Genomic DNA, 16,925 nt, shown 5'->3' with positions numbered 1-16,925 from the left:
GGATTGGGGCACCTCTGGTTGGCAACTGGACTGGTGTGTGACTGCGAACAATATTAGCATAGGGTGAAGTGTTCCTAGGCATTGGGTCAGAGGGATTCTTGCAGGTGGAATTTGCAGCAGAACTTAACAATTGCGTAATTGGGCTATCAAGAGTAAATAGTACGGGTCAGAGATTTTACGGGAGGCTGCTTGGGTGGTTGGGCTTCGGTATCATCTTTCTTTACTAGCAATTGTATTTGTTCTGTTAACTCTTGAATCGCCTTTTTCAGAGAGTCTACCTCTGACCTCAGATCAGCTATAGTCTTAAGGGGATTTTTGACCCTCCAAGACATGGTGGGTAGTGGCAATCTCACGTATAGACCGTGCTGAAGTATCTCGAGGCCCTAGGTCGGCTCTCAATTCCTGTCTCTCATCATCAGGGCTGTGGGAATCCCCTAGCCCCATCCCCACTGCCAGCGGGGGGTCATGCATTAGTTGGAGCAGGAGGAACCTATTAGAGAGGGTAAGGTCGGTATCCCAACTAGCAACGGCTGAAGAGCTATCTAGATCCCTAGCAGAGAGTTCAGAACTTATAACCTCCTCTACCTCTTCTGCAACAACGTTAGATATATGGGACACTAGTGAATGTTCAGGAGAGCAGGTTTTTGTACTGCGCATTTTAGGCTTTCAAACATAGAAGGAATGTGCTTAGACTGGCAGGACTTTGTACTATTAAAGTGATTTAATAAGCAAAGGGGGGGAGGGGTCAATGGTAAGTCAGCTGGTGGAGTTAAAATGTCTTTGCATTAGACAAGAAGATTGTCTATGCGATCAAGTACGCAATTGCCTCCTGTCGATGTACGTGCTTTATTCATTTTGTTAGTTTTTGGTTTTGGTTGTGCCCCTCCATCCCCATTTGGAGATTGTTGGGGCTTAATATGTTGCAAATCTAGAGTGTAGCCAGAGTTACTCCCCCGGACCCTTTTTTGCCTGGAAATAAAGCTAATGAACTCAGCATGCAACCTAAGGAGCTCAAAGATCACAGCTAGAATAACCAACAGGAGCTACTGAACTGTCCACAAGTCACTGTACCCGTACAATAAAGTAACAGTTCAATATTGTGACTGTGATAAGCAGGGCGTGGGTCAGTAAGCAAACAGGCAGGCATTCAACAGCCAAATATAAAAGACCCAAAGCAGCAAACGGGCCAGGGCCAGCGGCTCAACTAGTGTGGCAGCTAGGTGGTTGAGAACAGTGTCCAAAACTAGAAGCAAAGTCCGAGATGGGATCAAAGTCAAAATATTTGGAACTCACAGTTAGGTAATCCACGAATCAAAGGGGGAGGCCCTGCCCTGCCTCTTCCTGGCGATGACGGGCAAGGAAGGGCCCGCCCTCGGGCCCGGGCGCGTCCCTTGCCACGGTATGAAATTGGCGCTTTTTAGCACGTCGGGCAGGCCCTCCACCTGGTGACACAGAGCAAGGCTTCCTGGGGCTTGGAGTCTCCCACTGCCGGTGTTTGCATGCGTGTACCGTGATAGGTCTTTGTACGAGTCTTTGACTGTATAATAGTTCATGAAGCCTTGCGGTTTGATACAGTCATCGCATTTCTATGTATCTAACCATGTTTGCAATAGTAATGTTTTCAGCAAGACCCACCACTTGCACGCTATCACTTCTCAATCTGCCTTGCAATGCTCCACCCCAATACTCCAGATATCGTATGGATGTCAGTCAAGTCCGACACTTCTTTCCCTAGTACATTTGTGGTGTAGTTAGTAAATTCTCATTGTCTTTGACCCAGTCAGATACCTTTCTCTGGTCGTCTCTCAGCAGATTCACATCCACTTTTAGAGAGACATCTTTGCTTCTAGTGCTTCTCTTCAACACGGAGGAAAGCAAAGAAGGGAAAACTGCCACAAAGGGAGATTTTGGAACCTGTAAGAGTTGGATAAAGGGTAATGGATTTTCACGTAATTGATTAAAGAGATACTACTTGGGTTTAACACTGTCAGCCTTGGCATTTGGCGTGCTGACAGTTTATTTGAATTGGCTGCAGGCATCTGAGCAAAGCTTCGGGCACCGGCACTTTTTCTTTCACAAATTAAGCGCTGACCCAAACATTCCATTCATCATCAGCACACCAACGCAGAACATTCACACTGGCTGAGCAGCTAGGACCAAAGCACAGGGGAGATGCATAAATACATATACGAGATATTACAAGACGCTTTGGCTGGCCCTCTCAGGCCAGACAAAATTTCATGCGCACTTTGCATGTTCTCCACCCAGGCTGTGTTCTAGCCTGGGTGGAAAACATACCCAGGCTCCCATTCCTCATCTGAGTGCCGAACCACGGCGATCAGACCAATCACAATGCTGCATTGCAGCGTTGCTTTGTGATTGTTCAGTGGAGTCTGGGTGATTCCTGGAAGACGAGTGGAGGAGACAAGACATGGGAGAGATGGTGGAGAGAGGTGGCAATCAGGTAAGAGAAATTTTATTTTTTTACAAATACATCAGCACTTGACCAAACTTTTGTGATTATTGGCACATATCTTACTTTTCATACCTCTCAAATTGTAGAAGTGTTTAAAATAGATGTGATTAATTGTCTTAGTGTAACTCTAAAATATGGCACAGATGCAAAGGTACAAAAGCAAAGGAGTTTCCTCATTTGCATAGTGCAATGCCTCCATGCACATGAGGCTATGCCCCTGACATCTGTAAACTGTTTTCAGCAGCATACACAGTGCCCATAAGCACAATACTGCTCTATGAGCAGAAGCTCGTGTTTGAAATGCTCCGGCGGCCAGCCACAAAAAATACTCTGGTCGAGAGCTCACTGGCTCCATTGAAATAGGCAGGGCTTTAAGTGGGATGAAAAAACTGGGGGGTCTCTCAAAGGGGCGTGACCAATGCAATTAAGGGTGTGTCTTAAAAACACGTCAGCCAAAAATCTGTCCTTAGCATAGTGTGCCGCTCGACTTCTATTTTGCTGTTTCCGTTATTGAATCCAGATATAGGATAAAAAAAGCATTTGCAATGCAATAGGTCTCGCATTTACTTGAGTTTGAGCTATTGGTATTGTAGATTACAATGCCTTTTATTAATGTGTTGATTTTTCAAACAAATAAATAAAAGGCATTGTCATTTACAATGCCAATAGCATAAACTCTCGCAAATGCGAGACCTATTGCATTGTAAATGCTTGTTTCAGGTGTTTAGCGTTTATGACCTCCAGGCTTCCCTTGCTACAGATATCTGAGTGGGTGGTCATCAGGCCTTGCCTGGACTGCGAGTGCCGTGACTGCCTGCTGCTGACCCCCTTGCTGGCCATTCGCCTGCTCTCCAGTGCCAGTATGGATGCATATTTGCAAACACTAGGCCCCCACCCGAAATAGGTGGCCGGTGCATTCACACCGTTTGCACCACTCTAATCTGCTCAAGGTTCCTGTGACCTCAGTGTCGGAGTCACAGTGACTGGATCACTGTTGCTCTAGAGTGTTCTGCTTCGTAGGCCTGCCCGCAAGACTGGAGATGAACGTCAGTATTGATTGTGATGGACAGTCCTTCAAGGTTAAACCACACCTGCCACTGCTAGGGTTCACCTGCTGGTGCTAAGACACCAGGGCTTCTAAGGTCTAGTGGGGCCTTCTAAGGTCTAGCATGGGAATATGCTCCCTCAGTAGAGTGGTCTGGTGGACTGGTCATGAAGGCTGAACCCGGTTCTCCAGGTCCAAATTCGGCAGCTCTGGCCATAGTGCCACATCCTCTCTCCCACTGAACACTGTACTGCCCCACTAAAAGAAACTCGCACTGCCTTCAGCTACAACCTAATTGTGCCCACTATAAACATCTGGAAGTGGCTAATTCAAATTATGCACTAGACAAGAGTAATATGCTGCTCTTTTTTTTAACTAAAAAAATAAAAAGAGTAATATGCTGCCTAAATAAAAGTAACAACATCCCGGAAAAAGCAAACACTCATAGGGAATGCAAGATTAAGTAAAGCATGTGAAATGTAAGCAGAAACTACATGGTTACCTTAACGATTTCTCACTCACTATTTAGAAATCAGTCAGTGCTTTTACCTGAAAAGTTAGGGACATGACTACAGGGCTCAGAAAGGACCCTTTCAATGTCCATTGCTTATATCCTTACAAAACGTAAGCAGTATGGTTTAAAAAGACCACATCCATCAACACACAGCCGTGGTACACATTTTGTTTTCCAATCCACCCATCAACCAGGTATTTCAGTACCTTCAGGATTGGTGCACTTCCCCACCCGGGGAAAACAATGCTGTTCAAAGTGAGACAGGAAAACAAAAGTAGTGCTTCACTGGCAAACTCTGTAAAGTGGCGCTAATCTGTTTAGGTGTGAATAAAATCAATCTGGTCACTTTGCAAGCACTCTGTCTTGCTTTAGTTTGTTATGTATTTATTTTCCATATTTTAAACCTTTTATTTCTCTCCGTCCCGAGGCTGCACTTTGGAATAGAAAATGCCAGGAAAAGGGCATTTCTAGCAAGAGTGTTTTTTGCTTTTTGGGGTCCATTTCATAGGGAAGCAAATACATGAAAGAAGGAAAGAGAGGTTGTGAACCGTTTCTTCAAGTCACGGTTTTTAGTAAGTGAGGAGCTAGATAGAAATAGACGGAATAGGAGGAAGAAAAAGGGAGGAGGAGGGCAGCTGCCAGCGCAGAGCAGAAGTGGACATTGTCTATGTCTTCTCTGGGCAGAGTCCTTTTCCTTCTCTGCTCGTACCGCCCGTTCCCGAACGTCCACGAAAGCAAGCCGAGCCTTATCTGAAGACCTTTGCTAATTCTTCTGTCCTGGGACACAATTTTGAAAAGAAAAAGTAGGGGAACGGAATCATTTTAATAAAAGAAGTAAGGGCACGCCGTGCCCTGCCGATCCCGCCCACTTCGACCACTGGTTTGAACCCCCCAATAAAAGCAAAGTGCTCGGCGAAGATCAGGTGTTAACAAGCATTTACAATGCAATGGTCTCGGCATTGGTAAAGTTAGAGCTATTGGCATTGCTCATGACATTTTTATGTTTTTGTTTTTAAAACATTTAAAGAAACTGCATTGTTATTTACAATGTCAATAGTTTAATCACTCTCAAATGCGAGACCTATTGCATTTGCACCCACACACAGATAAATATTGTAAACAAGTAATGGAGAATTGACGTCAAAGCATTATGAGCAACATTCTGTGAAATGTTTATGACATTCAGAAATTCACAGATAATGCCGGAAAACCTTACTCCTAGGTAACTTTAGTATTTCCATTTTCACATTAGCAAAAACACAGAGTTACACGTGCTCATGTGAAAATCTGTCAATCAACTGCATATTCATTATCCCTACACCCCCTTTCCTCATCATGAAAACAACTAAACTACTGCCTCTGTAGACGTACATTTACAACCTTTTCCAATTTGGAAAGAGATTGGAGAGCATTTGGTTAATACCCTTAAAAAGTAATTACGTGGGTCACACTGCATTATAAACATGGAACTACCAATTACTTGCAGCACATGTATATAGATTTGCAGAAGGCGGCAAAAAACCCAGCCTTGCTAGAACCAATCCCGGATAAAACATGAGCCCTGATGAAATAAGTATACTGCCATAACTTGTCATGTTATTCCAAGGCACCAAGAGGGACAAGTGGAACTTTTTTTCTCAGGGAAAAGTAGATCTCTGAAGCATTCCATCCCTTAGAGAAATATATATTTTTTTTATAATTCCAGAGCGCTTCTAGCTATACCTGTGATAATAATTATAACAGTGTGTCAAAAGAATAGGAAGTGTTTTACAGGGGTACGCTAACTGACGATTACAATATGATGATCAGCATGAAAATATGTACCAAACGCACAACTCGTTCGAGTGTTTGCAAATGCAAATTAAACGTTCATCAAGAAAAAAAATGCAATTCCACATTCTAATGTTATACACATTCCAGCAAAATACAAAATAATGCCCATACCACAGTTATACACAATTGGTGAACCGGGAAAGGCTTGTGCAGAATAAAAGGTTGCATGACAAATACAGGCGTGTAGTCCCACTGAATGTTCTACAAATACTAGTTAATAGAAGAGAGTAGTAGTAAAATGGAGTTTGTGGCTCAATGGAAACTCAAACCATCCTTGTTGTTAACTGTGCCAAAAGCTCCGTATCATACAGGTTGCAAGGCAGGTCAGCTCCCTGTTGTTGTTTTAGTGCAGCACTGTGAATGACGTCTACTTACCCCCCGAGTGACATGCCCTATGCCCTCCTCTCCTGGCTGCGCCTCGGGACAAGCCCTCACTTGTATGTGTAATGGGTCAGCACCTCAGACTACACCTCATCTCTTACTAGTCTGTGGCCCTCTCCCTGGTACTACTCCTGTTTTTGTACCTCCTCTCAAGTGTATGTATCACTCACACCAGTCAGTGGCCCTCTCCCTGGTACTCCTGTTTATACATCTCCTCTCCTGGGTGTGCATTACTCCCCCCTCAACTCTCACCAGTCAGTGGCCCTCTCCCTGGTACTCCTGTTTAAGCATCTCCTCACCTGGGTGTGCATTACTCCCCCCCCTCAACTCTGACCAGTCTGTGGCCCTCTCCCTGGTACTCCTGTTTGTTTATGCATCTCCTCTCCTGGGTGTGCATTACTTCCTCTGATCTCTCACCAGTCTGTGGCCCTCTCCCTGGTACTCCTGTTTATGTACCTCCTCTCCTGGGTGTGCATTGCTTCCTCTCATCAGTCTGTGGTCCTCTCCCAGGTACTCCTGTTTATGTACCTCCCCTCCTGGGTATGCATTACTCCCCCCTCAAATCCTCCAAGTTCTTGGCACTCTATTTGATACTCCTAGAAATGTGGCCCTCTCCCGACACTCCCAGCCCTCCCCCTCCTCTTACCGCCTTCTCCAGGTGCCCCCTGGCCAGGTCTCTGTTCTTGGTGTGATGGTGCAGCACGGAGCCCAACTGCAGGTGTGTACGAGCTTCCTGGCGCGGTCCCGGCTTGCTCCCCAGCACGGCCTGCAGGCAGTGCACGCACAACTTCACCTTCGGCGGGCTGGAGGTGCGGAAGTGCTCGGCCAGGCCCAGGAGTACCAAGGCTCGGCCGCCTCGGCCTGGGGGGGCTGCGGCGCCACCATCTTGGCTCCAACAACAAGCGGCCCGGACCCGACGCTCTCGCGAGACCTCTGCGCCGGAGCGGACGATAGACGTCACGCACCCGGAGAAGAGGCTTCTGGGAAATGTAGTCTTCTAGGACCGCCGGAAACGGATTAGCATTGATTCGAAGCTCTGCATCCCTATTCTATTCCCTGCGTGGTTTACTTGTTTTATAATTAAATTGGGGAGGGTAGAGGGGAGCGGAGTTCCAAATCGACCTGCACGCAGAACATGCGCAGTGCTAAAGGATGCATTGGCTCGCAGACGCCACACAGTCCCGCCACGCTGCAGTGCCATCAGCCATGGGTGATAGATACAAGTCATCCTCGCACAGCGTGCTGATGAAATCTAGCTCACATCATGTGGCTCTGCAGGTTCCGAGGCCGACCACACAAAGTGCCCCCCGTGCACTCACCCAGTCTCCTCTCAGGGTCGTATTCGAGCAGTCTGCTCTCATAGATCGTCCTCACTCTCAACTGTCTCTTCACTGCAGCTACCACCAGGGGGCGCTGGAACAAAGCCCCCGTCAGGGTTTCGAGTGTCTGAAGAAAGAAAAATCATCAAGTCACCTCAGCGGCCAAGCACAGAGCTCCTGCCGTACAGTAGGAGATCAGGTGAGGGAGCAACGCCGGGACACCACCGCCTTTCTCCGAGGCACAGCAAAAATGCCTCGGAGAAAGGGAGCCTCATTTTCGGATTTGGGGGCGTGTTTTGCTGTTGTCTCCTCCCTGAGACTTCTCGCAAAAAACACGCCCCCCGATCCGAAAAGGACGGGGCTTCAACGGAGTGACTGGACCTCTTCTCCAGTGGCTGGCCAGCATTTAAGAGGCCAGCCAATGGAGAACAGGAGAGAAGAGGGGCGGGTGCAAGCCCCTCTTCTCAAAGTCACTCCAACTCATTAAATCTCGGAGCGAGACTGCGCAAGCGCAGCCTTTCGCAGCCGAGACCTAAAAAGGGGACAAGGGCAGCACCTGGGCATATCTTGCCCTTTCCATGTTGGCCCACCCACCCACACCGAATTGCGGGCATTTTTAATGCCAGTATCCAGCATGTGTTGTTAGCCACGTCTGCCTCGTAGCGCTATGGTTGGACGCGAGTGCATGTGACAAGATCCTCAAGAGTCACAAACTCAAATCTCAGCAGGTTGACTCCGCCTTTCATCCTCCAGGGATAATGCCCGGAGTACCACTGAGAGGCATAAAAAAAAATCAGGTCGTTTGAGTGTGTGCACACAATTCGGTAAGTATTATACTTTGCAGCTTGCGGGATTATTATGTAAAAGAAATACTTCATGACAACCCATTCCAAGCGGCTGCGACAGTTATCCAACATTTGTGGAGCGCAACGCTGCCGCCAGGGTATCTGGATGTTTGGCGGGAAGGTATGCTTAGAGTATGTTCTATGTCTGAGGGGTTGCGTGAGATTCTGTCACACAGTAGTGTTGAACCTGTTGCTGTCAGCAGGCGTGCTAATGAGCCAGAGCCACGCGAGATGGGACAAAGAGTTCGTCATGTTGTTCCTTTCAATCGTCTCGGTGTGGAGAATCAGGTAGCTCAGAGGTCTCCTGGAAGAATCCTCTGGGAGTCCTTGCTGCTATAAGGCAATGGTGGCTGTTTGGTGCGGCTTGTGGACTGGATTCACTAGGTCTATCTACATGCTGACGGATTTGTCAGTGGTATTTTTTTTAGAGTCTGCAGGTTGCTGAGCTATGTTTTATCGTCTTCCTGAATGAAGGCCAGGCGGGTTGGTATTTTCCGCCATTTCTGCTGGTGGAACAAAGGCCCTATTCCTTGGAGTGCTCAGTGAGCTATTCACCGTTCATTCTGCACCTACAAGCTAGCGGAGTACGGTAACGTGATCCAAGGGTTTAAAATGGAGGAAAGGAGTACGATCTACCGATTAGAAGGAAGGCTTCAGCAAAAAGTCTATCTCTGCCCCCCAACCTCCAAAATAAGGTTTGAGTCTTGTCCTGCCCTTAGCAGGCACGCAATTTCAACAGATCGCCTCCGACGTGCTGGTCCCAATGCTGTGTGGTACGCAAGCCATAAACAAGATGAACACGATGTACCTGTTTCGTGGTGCCTTCCACGCGGCATCCAGAGGCCACGAGCAGCTATCAGCCGCCGCTGAATGAACAATGAAGTAACATCAACAACAACAGGTCGTGAGCAGCGGAAGGCACCGTGTGATATTATTCAAACATAATGCAACAGAATGTCATAGAAATCTTAGCACCTGCTATATGTCCGCTTAAAGTACACCTTAGAAAGGCGCTGCTTCGTGGTGAGGGCATCTAACTAGCCACATATCTATTTTACGGCACTGCCATAAGCAAACTGAAAGCACCAACGTCATCATGACAGAAAGACAAAACACAACAAGCATTGCCACGAGTGGTGCGCGAGAGCGCGTGCGCGATTGTGTCAGGGAGCAGGCGATATGTTTTGCATTATGGCGCACGAGTCTGGGCACGATAATGCAAAACAGAAGTCAGCCGTGTGGGTAACAGACACCAATAGGCCATCGGCGGGGCAAATGCGGGACATGCGCCCGCATTTGCCCAACTGCGTGCTGTCTTTGTTAGAAAGACGCACGCAACGCCCAATAACCTGCAACGATAACAAAACCACACGCTCAGCTTTCAGAAGCCCCTACATGAAGTCTTGCTGCGCGACCAGTGCTGCGCACTGCAACGCTAGGCGCAAGACCTAAAAAGGAACATCATACCTACAACAAGTCAGGACTATTGGCTTTGTCAATGGTTGTTAGTTGCATAAGATAAATAGGCAGCAACTATGGCTTGTATACAATATTGAAAAAGCTTCCACTTAAAGCCCTCATGACACCAAGACAATGTTGCTGCTCCTGAGTTTCAAAAAGAGAAGGGAAATCCAGAGAGAAAATTACTCTCTTTGAAGGATTTCCCTTCCCCTACAATGCTCATCTGGCATGATGTCATGGCGTAACTTCTCTACTAGTGAGAAGTGAGCAGTGTGAGCACCCACACATCGATGTGCCTGCTGTCACAGACAGCAGTCCGGAAAAGACGGACCCTTGTGCCAGGACACAAAACAGAGCCCGATAGAGACCTGTTTCGAGGCCCCCTTTAAAAAAAAGCTGCTGTGCTCAGCGCCGGTGAGACCCGGCTCACTTAAAGCCCTGGAAATAAGTTTCTCTGACCTCTCCTGTGAAAGGATGAATGTTGTCTGACACAGCGCGTGGCTGCCGGGTTTGGAGCCTTCTCTGGGGTATACTACTACAAGTTGCCGGCATTCCCCTATAATGGAGGCTGTTTTTTGACGGCTGTTGGAAGCACACAATTAGTCTTACGGCTTCTTCTCGTGGTAAGCGGTCTCAGCCGGACTAAGGGTGCGTACAATGGCAGACAGAGGCGAGAAAGAGCGCAAGCGAAAGATGGGCGGGGGAGAAAAAGAAGATTGAGAGAGAAAGATAGGGTGCATGTGTACGTGCCGCGCGCTTTTGAAGCGCAGGATGTCTCCCAAGATTAAAGGTATTTTTGATCCCCGACTCTGGTGCGCGCTTCCATCAATCCCACATTTCCTTGTATTTATTACTGCGGGCAGCACGATAAGTCTCCTTTATGAAACGGTTCCTGCCACAACCTTCATCCATGCGAGGCATTTTGAGAGCCATCTGTTTTGAAGTTAAAAAAAATGTGGTCAAACTGTAAAATTCTAAACAAGTGCAGCTGCTGATGCAGGCTCCACGAAGGAAACGAAAAATGGCAGAGCGATGCAGTGGAAACCTATCAGACTTGAAAGGATATCAAATGAGGTCGTCGCTTCAATCCCAGTCATAATGAAAAGGACCTAAGTGCGTGAGTAGCAGGCTGTCAGGCTACACTAATAGTAATGCAGCCTCTTAATGTGGAATACCGGCACCATTAGTCAGCAGGGGGATCACCTGACAGGAAGGCAACACCTCAACAGTCACTGTAATAATTTAGGATGAAGGGTCAAAATTCAGGGCAAACGGTAATTTTATGGACACATATGAGGCTGTAACACAATAATAGCAAGCATTGGCAAAGCCAATAGGTTTCGCATTTGCAAGAGTTAGAGCTATTGGAGTTGTGGAAATGACATTGTCTTTTTCCCACGTGTTTTGGTTTTGAGTGGAGTGGATGTATGTGTTGTAGAGTTGAATTATGTGGGTTGGATTGGAATTCTTAGTTGTGGAATTCTGTACTCAGAAGACACCCCAAGAAGAGGAAGAGAGTGTGGGATTGAGGGATGGAAACCTTGAAAAAGCACAGGAAAGAAATTGTGCTAGAAGACCTGAAGTCCACCACATGAGACAGATCAGATTGGCGTTGTAAATGACAATGACTTTTACCCATGGAGTGGAGTGAATGTATGTGGCGTGTAGTGGAATTATGTGGTTTGGATTGGAATTGTTAGCTGCGGAATTGTAAGGTGTAGAATAGTGTGGTGTGGGGTGGATTTGTATAGTGGAATTATCTGGCATGGTGTGCAGTGGACTTATGTGGATAGTAATTATGTGGTATTGAGTATGGAGTGTTATTATGTGAGATTGGTATTTTGTGCCGTGGAGTGGTATGTAGTGAAGTTTAATTATGTGGTGTGCTGTTGAATTTTGTGGCATGATATGGAATTCTGTGGTGTGGATTAGATATATGAGTAAAACTTTTATTTATATTTCCAAGATGGTTGACTGGTACTTAAGAATGAAAAATGAAAAAATGTATAGTTTGTACGATGCCACATACATGTGCTTGTGTAAAAAGCCTTAGAAAAACTTGGTGGCTATGGCAGAGTGTGAGCAGAGCAATCTGCAGCTGTAACAATTTTTAAGTCACCACAGAGGATACCCAGTAGGTCTCGCCTTTGAGACCTTATAAGTGTTTAGCCGGAGCTATTGGCTTTGCCAGTGTTTTTAAGCTATGTTGTAGAGCAGCGTGGCTGCTGTGCACCATGTTGAACAGTTATAATACCAAGCATTTACAATGCAATCGATCTCGCCTTTGGGACCTTATGAGTTTTTGGCTTATATGGGTGATGTGTGGGAGTCTATTACACACATCTGCAGAGAAATGTTGTGTTTATGTTTCATGCATCATCTATAAATGAGTTTTAGATTAAATCGGGACCTCGTATATGAGAACGTGGAGGGTGTCACAGAGATTATTTGCTGTAATATTAGTGAGCTGCTGCTGTGTTACTATATTGAAAACACACAGCGGTAAACGGTTAAAAGATGCTCAAATGACTTGGTATGGATGGATGAATAGATAATGAACAACTATGGGTTATTGACGGTATGAGGTGCTGAATAGGGAAATATTTGCAATAAAATGAGGTTTAAGAGTGGGGGGGTGAGAGGTTTACAACTGGTATTGATGGGGTATTTTCTTATTGTATTAGATGACCGGTTTTTACTTTGCACAACTATCCAAGTAAAGCGTCCGTTTCTGCTCAGTAATGGATCTGGAATTTTGCGCTATCTAGCCAGCTGATAGTCTCTTAAAGTCCCAGGCCCCTCTCCTGTTTTTACAAGTCAATAAAGTGATGAATTGCCAATATGTGGTGTGGGGCGAGCTTCAGCCAGCACATGGCAACAAGGGGAAGGTTTCCAAGAAACCACAGCAGTTATAACTAGAGAGCCCGCTCTGTATCCATGCTGCCGTCAGTCCCAGGCTCAGGTGCCGAGACCTCCCCCTGTACTAATGAGCAGACACTGCAGGTAGCCCGAGAGGAAGTGCGAGCCTTTTAGCAAGTGCTGAGATGTCCTATTACTTACCGGTAATCTTCATTACTCCGGGTCCCGTAGTCCTCGACACCGTCAGTGACAAATGAGATTTACTATCTCAATGACAGACAAAAGAACGAAGGAATGCTGGACCTACCCCTCCCCCTCCCACTGGGAGTACTTAAGGAGTACCGTCCCAGCATTCCTCCTGAAATACCAAGCCCCAATGAAGGCCGGCAGACAGGGAGGGAGGGAGGGAAGTCATGACGGTGTCGAGGACTACGGGACCCGGAGTAATGAAGACTACCGGTAAGTAATAGGACATTACCCCCAGGTCCCTCCGTCCTCGACACCGTCAGTGACAAATGAGAAATACCAAAGCAAACACCGGCATTCATACCAGAAACACAACAAACCACCAGGATACCAAACAAACCCAGAGATTTATTGGAAAGAAACAGAAAAAAAACATTAGGAGCGAACAGAGCTCAACACCCCCAAAGCAAAACCTCCATTATCCCCCAAAAGATTGAGGAGTCGATAATGCCTGATGAAAGTATTAGAAGAGGCCCACGTGGCAGCCCTGCAAATCTCAGAGAGAGGAACACCCCGAACCTCCGCCCAAGAAGCAGCCACCCCTCTCGTAGAACGACCCTGAACCCCCAAAGGAGGAGGAGAACCAGACAGAGAGTAGGCCAAGGAAATGGCTTGCTTCAGCCAACGGCCAATGGACACAGAAGAAGCCTTACACCCAAGGGAAGCCGCACCAAAGGAGACAAAAAGGGAGTCCGATTTGCGAAAAACCGCAGTACGGTCAAGATAAATGCGCAAAGCCCTGCACACATCCAACAAAGACCACTGGGTACCACCAGGAGAATCCAAGACAGAGCCCAGGGAGGGCAACACCAACTCCTGGCCCCTGTGAAACTGCGAAGAAACCTTCGGCACAAAGGAAGAATCCAGGCGGAGCACCACCCCACCCTCCGTGAAGGACAGAAAAGGAGCACGCGCCATCAAGGCCCCCAACTCCCCAAGACGACGAGCAGAGGTGACAGCCACCAGGAAAACCACCTTGAGGGTGAAAAACTTCAAATCCACCTCATCCAAAGGCTCAAAAGGAGGACCGATCAAAATCCGAAGGACCAAAGGCAAGTCCCACAGGGGAAAGGAAGGGCGAGGCACAGGCCGAGAAACAGTAAAACTGCGCAGAAGACGAGAGACCAAGTCTTCAACATCAGAAAGATTCCCCCACGGGGAACGAAAAGCCCGAACAGCGGCCCACTGGGCACGCAGCGTAGAAACAGCCAAACCTTTCTCGAAACCCTCCCACAAAAACTGAAGGACAACCTGCAAGGAACAGAACAAAGGGGAGACGCCCAACGCAGAACACCAACGATCAAAATTACCCCAATGTCGATCATAAGCCTTAAGGGTAGAAGGCCGCCGGGAACGCTGAAGAGCCACCGCTAAGTGTTCCGGGAAACCGCGCCGTCTCCAACCCTGCCTCTCAACCTCCACACCGACAACCGCAACCGGAGAAGAGACAGGCATGGGGAAGACCGCAGAGGAGATGGAGACAGGGGAAGAAACCAAGGCCCCTGCACCGCCAAAAGACGCACCGTCGGAAACCAAGACCTCCGAGGCCAAAACGGCAGGACCGCCACCACCTCCCGATCCTCCTGACACAAACGGGCCAGAAACCTCGGAACCAGAGCCAGGGGGGGGAAGGCATAGAGGAGACGCGACGGGCACGGCAGAGACAGCGCGTCCACCCCCCAGCAACCCTCCTGCAGAAACCGGGTGCAAAACCGAGGGAGCTGAGCATTGTGCCGGGAGGCAAAGAGGTCCAGAAAGGGACGCCCAAACCTCCCGCACACAAGCCAAAATGCAACCGGGGTGAGAGACCACTCCAGAGAATCCGGAAAGCACCGACTCAGGGCATCCGCCACAAAGTTGTCCACTCCCCGAAGATGAACCGCCGTCAGAGACAGCAGATGGCCCTCCGCCCAACAAAACAGGGGTACCACTATCGCATTCAAAGATGCCGAACAAATCCCCCCCTGATGATTCAGATAAGCCACCGTCACCATATTGTCGGACCGTACCAACACATTCCGACCGAGCAACAGTCCCCGAAACCCCATCACAGCCCGGGACACCGCCATGAGCTCTCTCCAATTGGAAGATCTGCGACTCTCCATGACGGACCAACGACCCTGAAGGGAGCGAGACCCTAAGGTCGCACCCCAACCCAAGGCGCTGGCATCTGATGTCAAGACCAGAGAAGGAGAAGACTGCAGGGGCAGACCCAAAGACAGATGATCCCTCTCAGACCACCAAAGAAGAACCGGGAGGACCACCGGAGACACAGGAACAAGAACCTCCAAATCGCGGGACAGGGGATCCCAGAGAGACAGGAGGTACACCCAAAGGGGGCGTAGATGAAAACGTGCCCATGCCACCGTAAAAACAGTCGCCGCCATCAGACCCATAAGACGCAACCAGAGGGGCACCGGAAAGGCACCCCCCACCCAGAAACGATGAGCAAGAGACACCAACGTCACCACCCGAGGCTCGGGGAGGAACACACGGTTCAGATCCGAACGGAAGCGGGCCCCGATGAAAACCAAGTCCTGAGACGGCGTCAGCTGACACTTGGGCAAGTTGATCAGGAAACCATGGGCCCGCAACGCCGAGCACACCACCTCCCTGGCCTCCAGCAACAGGACCCGAGACGGAGCATGGATCAACCAGTCGTCTAAGTAGGGGTAAACCATCACCCCTCGGAGATGAAGCCACGCGACCAAAGGCGCTACCACCTTCGTAAACACCCTTGGCGCCGACCGAAGACCGAAAGGCAACACCATAAACTGGTAATGACGCCCGTGAACACAAAATCGCAGAAACCTGCGGGACCGAGGATGGACCGGAACATGGTAATACGCATCCTGAAGATCGAGGGTACACATGAAGTGACCCGGCAGTACCAAAGGAATCACCCTCTGTAAAGTCTCCATGCGGAAAGGAATCCTGGCCACCCATTTGTTCATCACCCGCAGATCTAAAATCAAGCGGAAACCCCCCGTGTTTTTGGGGACCAGAAAGATCAGGGAATAAAAACCCAACCCCGTCTCCTCCGGAGGAACCTCCTGAATGGCACCCTTCCGAAGAAGGTCCAGAATCCCGTGAGAAAGATGAGACCGCTTCACACGACTCGAAGGCCAAGGAGTCGGCCGAACACCCGAGTCTGGAGGAGGAGCCGTGAACTCCAGAACATAACCCTGGCGAATGATTTCCAACACCCAGACGTCGGAACACGACTGAACCCAGGCATCCAGGAAGAAGCGCAGCCGCCCTCCAACCAACAACCCAGGAACCACCGCCAAAGAGTCAGGAACGCGGCTTGGCAGGCGGAGGGGATTTAGCCTTACGGTCCCGACCACGGCCAGAAGCAAACCTACCCTGGCCCCTCACAAACTGTCTACGAGAAGCAGGGCGAAAGAAAGATTTGGGTTTAGAAGGTACAGGAGCAGCAGCAGAGACCTTAAAAGAAGAAGAATGCTTTTTCTCCTTAAACAATTTGTGCAATTTGGCCTCCAACTCCCCCCCAAACAGCATCGTACCCTGAAAGGGCAACCTCAATGCGCATGCCTTCTGCGCAGAGTCAGTTTTCCAGTCTTTAAGGACAAGACTGCGACATGCAGCCACACAAGCCCCTCCGGACAGAGCAGAAGCACGCACAACGTCAAAGGAGACATCAGACAGCAGCTCCACCTGACGCTCAATCTGCTCAAGTAAACCAGAACAGTCCGTGGCATTATCCATAGACTGATAGAGGGACTTCAGGTCAGACAACAGGGACTGCGACACATAAGTCCCGTAGATGCCCGCCCTCAAGGCCAGGTGGGAACCAGAATACACCTTACGGAGCGCCACATCCGCCTTCTTTTCAACTGGATCTTTCAGCACAGCGTCCTCAGCAAGGGAAGTACGCCCCACCAAACTCGCCACAAAAGAATCAATAGGAATGGAATCAGGCAGT

General features: G+C 48.6%; 1 long non-coding RNA gene and 1 other non-coding gene across 2 annotated transcripts in view; both read right to left on the bottom strand.

Annotated features, from left to right (window-relative positions):
- The window catches only part of LOC146832822 (uncharacterized), a 244,730-nt gene that overhangs the window by 89,775 nt on the left and 138,030 nt on the right, over positions 1 to 16,925 (bottom strand). The gene's annotated exons all lie outside the window — the stretch shown is intronic.
- Positions 7,445 to 7,520, bottom strand: LOC146832823 (small nucleolar RNA SNORD83). Its single transcript, XR_014960964.1, has one exon. It is a non-coding gene; the product is annotated as a small nucleolar RNA SNORD83 (small nucleolar RNA).

This window comes from Triturus cristatus, chromosome 4_2, assembly GCF_964204655.1.
Source record: "Triturus cristatus chromosome 4_2, aTriCri1.1, whole genome shotgun sequence".
Classification (NCBI taxonomy): Eukaryota; Metazoa; Chordata; class Amphibia; order Caudata; family Salamandridae; genus Triturus; species Triturus cristatus.
The sequence above is the reverse complement of the archived record's forward strand: the minus strand, read 5'-3'. Positions and strand labels throughout refer to the sequence as shown.